Genomic DNA, 6,995 nt, shown 5'->3' with positions numbered 1-6,995 from the left:
CCACAGGCCTAGATGCCACATGTAACTGCCGATTGCCACACTACCATCATCTACCCCTGCCTCTCACCAACTGCACCAAGAAAAAGCGGGGTGGGAATACAAACCCTGGTTCGGGTAGGGGATAGAAAATAAAGAGGTAGAGTCAAAAGATGAAAGTAGGGATTGGATACAGACCCTTGTTCGGGTAGGGGGTGGAAAATTTAGAAGGTGCTGAAGGTGGAGGCCTAAACCACAGACTAGATTTAACAGCCTCTTCTAACATTTCCTTCAAGAAGCAGCAAACCCTACCATTTCCTTCAAAAAGCAAACAGAGCAGGAAAACAAACCCTAACATTTCCTTCAAGAAGCAGATGTGGCAGCAGAGGGGTCGGGGTGAAGGATGATCTAATCTAGTGAGTGTTACGCAAATTTTGATTAGGCCAATCACACCCAGACAGTTGGAGAGTCAAATTGACAATAGTAACCGACAACGCCACCCCAGGAATTTCACCTGGAGAATTATGCTAACCCTTTCCACAGTAGATATAGCACACAAGTTCGTTTTACTGATGAAGGCTTGAGACTGGGTCCAGTATAAATAATATGTTCTTTTATTTAACAATATATTATAAGTTTAACACAATTCATCAATAAAATTATTACGCACACACACACATTCAAGCACTCCCGAGACCAACCCAACAAAATAAACACAAAGGCAAATAACTAGATTGGCAAATAACTAAATTGGGTTTAACTCATAGTTAAACTAATAAACCACACAAATTAACAAAACCCCACAAAATACACAACAAAGGACAAATAATTAAATTGGGTTAAATTAATTGAACCACACAAATTAACAGAACCAAACCCATGCAAACAAAAGAAAAATGGTCAAATAGCCCACAGCAAATAAGCAAAAATAATCAGAAATAATCTTGAATTTATCAAAAATAATAAGCTCCAATAAACATGCAAAGCAACCAAAGAAAGATAATAAAGAAGAAGTAAAGCAAACAAACATGCAAAGCAATCCAAACGCAAGGCAAAGGACTAAGATGATAACTAACTAGACCCCAATACACATGCGACTCAATTAAAGGAGAAATTATTAATAAAAATCAGTCAAGGTGTGCATAGCCCAGGGTAAGAACGGCAACCACCCTAATGAGTGCCAACAACAGCGACGCTGGAGGCGCAGGGTTGGATGAATGGAAACAAATAACTGTTCAGCAGGTACACAAAACGCAGCAGGTAACACAGATCGGCAAAACAGCAGGTGACGCCGATAGGCAAAACAGCAGGTGACACAGACCGGCGAAACAGCAGTCAGCTGATGCGGCGTGCCGAGGGGCGGAGTTAGAGCCGGCAGAGCGGACTGCACACACGTGCACCCTGCCATTGAAAGACACCTTTTCAGAAACTTAAAACTATTAACTGTGCTGGTAACCTTCGCATCATGAGATTTACATACCGTCAGGAGAACGACCATCACAAGGTGAGGAAGAGGAGAGCTCCGCGCCGCAGCGGCGCGACCACAGATGCGGCCGAGGACCGCGGACCACCCACCTCCACGCTACAGCACGTGAGACGAGGCGCAGAGGGAGAGACACTCAATGGGCCGCGATTGTCTCCGACCATGGAGAGGGGACACCTAAGTGCAGGAACTGCATGAGGGAACTTAAATGATGTCCGCAACACTTTAAAGCGCACAGAACAACGCAGCACTACACATACCCGAGGACCGGCGAGCCGAGCGATCCGGCATGAGGCGACCAGGTGAGCAACTGGTGGAGGCGGGGCAACCGGAAGCTTCAGGCAAGAGAGCTTCCAGGGCACAACCACCCACCTTTATAGACTGCGCCCCAAGCAGAGTCAAGCTGAGACCGCAGCACCAATTAAGGCAGCACACAGCTACAGCCCTACTGCTACATTCTACCCCCAGCAATTGCATCGTCGCCCCGACGATGAAACAACGAATCCAAAGGATCACCCAACTAACTCCAGGGCCTAAAGAGTGCGGTAACCGCGTTGGACACCGAACCAGGGGGATTTTCAACCCCAGACGCTGCAGCCCCTACAGGCCTCGGGAGGTGATGGATGTTGGGGTGCTGGCCAGCAGTCGACCTTGTCGACCGTCGTACTCCACTGCCACCAGAATAGCTCGTTGGTGGAACAGTCAGGGACACAGAGGGTAACTCTGCCACCCCAGTCGAAGGAGCGCTTGGAAGCACTGACTCAGCAGAGTCAGGTGGTGGAAGCAGTAACTGAGGGGTGGTCTGAGTCACTGCGACTGTGCGAGCAGGGGCTGCAACAGGGGTCTCAGGCCCCAAAACAAACAAGTCCCCGTCGCATGACAACTCATCCTCTGACAGAGGACGGTCAGGAGGTGAATGTAGGGCAAGTGCACCACCCTCAGGAGCTGCTCCTGCCACGGCTTTCAACAATGTGCGATGGACCTGCCGGATTTTTGTCTGGTCGTCCCTTGGTGCGATGGTATATACAGAACCTCCCTCTTGGGGTGCCCTTATAACTTGGTATACCACAGGGCCCCACAGATCCTGGATCTTATGGCGCCCCCTCGCCCCATGATCGCGCAACCACACCAACTGCCCCACCTTGAGTGGTGCATCCCGAACATGGCGATCGTGGTTCTTCTTCCGGCGCTCTGCTGCCACCTTCAACCTTTCCCGGGCTCCTTCAAAGGCAAGCTGGAGCCGGGCTTGGTGCTCCTGTATCCATTCGTGAACCTCACCACCAACAGGGTCTACGACTCTACCCAACAGGAAATCAACCGGCAACCTGGGTTCTTGCCCGAACATCAGGTAGAATGGAGACTCGCCAGTCGACTGGTGGGGAGTTGTGTTGTAGGAGTAGAGCACCTGTGGCAGACAGGAATGCCAGTCTCTTTTCCTCGATATAGGCAAGGCACGCAACAGATTGTGGAGAGTGCGGTTAAAACGTTCGCACTGGCCGTTACCGGCGGGATGGTAGGGAGTGGTACGAGATTTGTTGATACCATAGAGGACACAGAGCTGCTGAATGAGGGAGCTCTCAAAGTTACGGCCCTGATCAGAGTGGATGCGAGCCGGGACACCGAACTTATAGAACCACTCAGAAACCAATACCTGAGCCACCGTGGGAGCCCGTTGATCCCGGGTAGGAACAGCCAAGGTATACTTGCTGAACACATCAGTCATAACGAGGACATTTTCCAGCCCATTGTGGCTCGGCTCCAATAAAGTGAAATCGATGGCCAAGATTTCATTGGGACACGAAGCCAACAAGTGCCCCATGAAACTAGGAGCAGTGAGGTGCGTGTCCTTAGCAACTTGACACCTCTCACACTCTCTGCACCACTGTGCCACATCTGTGAACATAGCTGGCCAGTAGCACCTTTGTCGCAGCAGCTCCAATGTCCTCTCCACACCCTGATGTCCGTGCCCTTGATGAACCTGAGCCAGAACCTCTTGTTTTAACGTGGCGGGCAACAGCAGCTGAAACACCGCTTCAGCGCCGTCCGGACGGAAGACCCGCCGAAAGAGCACCCCATCCTGCTCAACCAACCGGTTCCACTGGTTTACGATGGTAAGTGCTGGGTGAGACATATTCTTCCGCTCCTGGTGGCTGGGACGCTGCCTCCGCCCCCAGAACACCAAAACTTCGTGGAGGACCGGATCAGCTCGCTGAAGTGCCCGGAGATCCGAAGGTGCGTGGTGGGGCAAAGCAGCAATGGCAGCTTGACCAGCTGAGGTGCCTTCATGCCGCAGAGCATGCCGTAAGGGCTCGGGGAGCGAGGTGCCAGGAACCATCGCTTCCAGGTCCTGTGGCCCAGGGGGGTGCTTCCGAGACAACGCATCAGCATTTTTATTGCTTCTGCCAGAGCGGTATTTTATCTCGAAGTCAAAGGCCGCCAGTTGAGCTGCCCAACGCTGTTCGGTGGCACCGAGCTTGGCAGAAGACAAGTGACTGAGCGGGTTATTGTCGGTGTAGACAATGCATTTGTGACCCAGCAGATACTCTCGAAACTTTTCTGACATAGCCCACTTGAGAGCCAAGAACTCCAATTTCATGGAGCTGTAATTTGACATGTTGCGCTCTGTGGGCCTCAACCCCCTGCTAGCGTAAGCTATGGGCCTGACCTTCCCATTCTGCTCCTGCGAGAGCACAGCCCCAAGGCCACCATGGCTGGCATCAACCTCCAAGATAAAAGGTAAGGAAAAGTCAGCGTAGGCAAGCACAGGTGCAGTAGTAAGTTTGGTCTTTAGGGCTTCGAAATTATGATGGCACACCTCTGACCAATTCTCTACTACTGCTCTCTCTGCCCCCTTAGACTTCCGCCCAGCCAGTTCTGCCACCAGCTTGTGTAGAGGGGCTGCCAACTTGGCAAAACCCTCCACAAAGCGGCGGTAATAACTGGCGAACCCAAGAAATGAGCGCAGTTCAGAGATGGTGGTGGGGGGCTGCCAGTTGGCAACCACCGCTACCTTGCTTGGGTCCGTGGAGACCCCCTGGTCAGACACAACATGGCCCAAGTACCGCACCTCCCGCTGGAAGAATGCACATTTGTCCAGCTTGACCTTTAAACTTTGCTCCTGCAACCGCCCCAGCACCACCTCTAACCTCTCCAGATGTTGTTCCACCGTGGATGAGAAAACCACGATGTCGTCCAGGTAAAGGAGCAACGACTGACATTGTTGGTCACCGAACAGTCGCTGCATCAGCCTCTGGAAAGTGCTGGGAGCATTGCAGAGACCAAAGGGCATGCGGTTCCATTCAAAGAGGCCGAATGGAGTACAAAAGGCGGTCTTGGGCCTATCGGCTTCTGTGACCGGGACCTGGTTGTACCCGCTGGCCAGATCGAGAGTAGAGAACCAGCGGGCACCTGTCAGGGCGTCCAGAGATTCCTCGATGCGTGGAAGGGGAAAAGCATCCTTCCTCGTTTTGCTGTTAAGTTGCCGGTAGTCCACGCACATGCGTAGACTGCCGTCCTTCTTTTTCACAAGGACAATCGGGGAACCATAAGGGCTGCTACTCTCTCTGATGACCTGAGCTTCAAGCAGCTGGTTGATATGCTCCTTAACCAGCTCGTACTCAGACGGAGGGATGCGCCGATAGCGTTGCTTGACAGGCTCGTCGTCTAGAAGGGGAATGTCATGGCTGATCAGGTTGGTGCACCCCAAGTCTCCCTCATGAGAGGAGAAGACAGAGGCATACTGTGTAAGGAGAGATTGCACCTTACTTTGATCCTTGGCCGACAAACCGGACAAGTCCACATCCCCAATCTGATCTGGCAAGACTTCAGACATGGCCTGGGAAGCCATCGTAGCGACACTAGTTGGCATCCCCTTGACACCTGCAGGCATGCTGACAACCCGGACCTCATCCAGGGTGCCCACAATGGTGCGAGGGTACAGCAAAACACTAGTGGAACCAACATTTACTATCGGGATGTACGCAGTACCTCGTACTACCCGAACCAACGCAGGCGAAGCGAGCAATCCAGCAGGTAGGCCAGACTCAGAGGGCTCGAACAACACACTTGTACCTGAGTACTGCTCTGAGCAGGTTGCTGCCACGATTTTCACCGTACCACCAGGGACACGGCACGTCTTCCTACCCCGAAGTTTGACTCGACCTGCTGCACACTGCGAGATTGACTCGCTGGCCTGATGGCACGTCTGCAGTGCCTGTGTGACTGACTGGGGTGCCGCCGATATAGTGGGCAAATTAAACAAAGCCTGCCCATGTTGTCCGAAGAGCACCCGATAACATCTGCGAATAATGTTCATCCCCAAGATACCAGGAACCTGAGAAGACACATCCCCAGGAGGATCTTTGACAACCAAGACACCACACTGTGGCAATGAAGTACCACAGAGCTCGACATCTAGCTCCAAATAGCCAACATAGGGGATGGCTAACCCATTGGCTGCTCGGAGCTCCAGCCAGTTACAAGATCGGAGCCTCTCAGGCCCCCATGACTGGAAGTGCTGAAGAAAGAAGCTCTCTGTAACTGTAGACACCATAGAACCAGTGTCTACCAAGCAAGGGACCTGAGCTCCACTCATGCTCACATTGACATGGGGACATGACGACATCAACTCAGGAACTTCCTCCGAGCCAATAGCTACCCCCCCCGAACTGTGGCTCTGCAGTCCGGCGGGTGCTAGTTTTCCGACTCCTGGGCCTGGCGAGACTGCCTGTTGGAATGCTGATGAGCAGGCAGAGAAGACTGTGTGCGAGGAGGAACCCGTACGCCATCACATTCACTTGCATAGTGACCCGGCTGTTGACAGCGCCGGCATATGACGGGACCACGACGAGATGGAGGGCGGCGCAGATGAGAGTTCTGCAAGGCAGAAATGCTCTGGGTAAGTTGGTGCAGCTGTTCTTGCTGCAATCTCAGCATCTCCCTCATCTCTGCCAGTTCTGGCGCCTGAGGTGGGGTGGCTGCTCCCTGGGAGCCACTCTGCACCCCGTACTGGAGACCAAAAACTGAGGGGACTGAATGACTTCGACCTCTCACGCCCCCGGGCAAACCCTCACGTTCCCACCTGATCGCTTCACCCCGAACGTCGAGCAAAGTAGCAGTAGGCTGCCTCCTCACCAACTGTTTCAGCTCACGACGCAAAGCACCGTCCAAAACATGTTCAACAAATTGGTCACGCAGCAAATTATCCGCATTTGTCATCCCACTAGGTGCACGTTCTTTGACCGACGCCATCAAACCCATTAACGCAAGGGAGAACTCATGCAATGTCTCCCCTTCTTGTTGCCGTCGGGAAAAGAATGCTTCCTGTAAGGCTACATAAGACTGGGAACACCCATACAGTTCCTGTAACACTGAGATGATTTTAGCTGGGTCCTCCCTCTCCACAGTAGGCCGATATTTAATCTCCTCACGAGCCTCACCCTCAAGATGATCGAACAAGAAAAACGCCTGATCACATGCAGACAAGTGACGCGCCCTCATGCAGGCTTGAACCTCCTCGAGCCACTCAGTCAACCCT

The sequence above is a fragment of the Chelmon rostratus genome, chromosome 1 (genome assembly GCF_017976325.1).
Source record: "Chelmon rostratus isolate fCheRos1 chromosome 1, fCheRos1.pri, whole genome shotgun sequence".
In the NCBI taxonomy this organism is placed as follows: domain Eukaryota; kingdom Metazoa; phylum Chordata; class Actinopteri; order Chaetodontiformes; family Chaetodontidae; genus Chelmon; species Chelmon rostratus.
Note: the sequence above shows the minus strand (reverse complement) of the source record.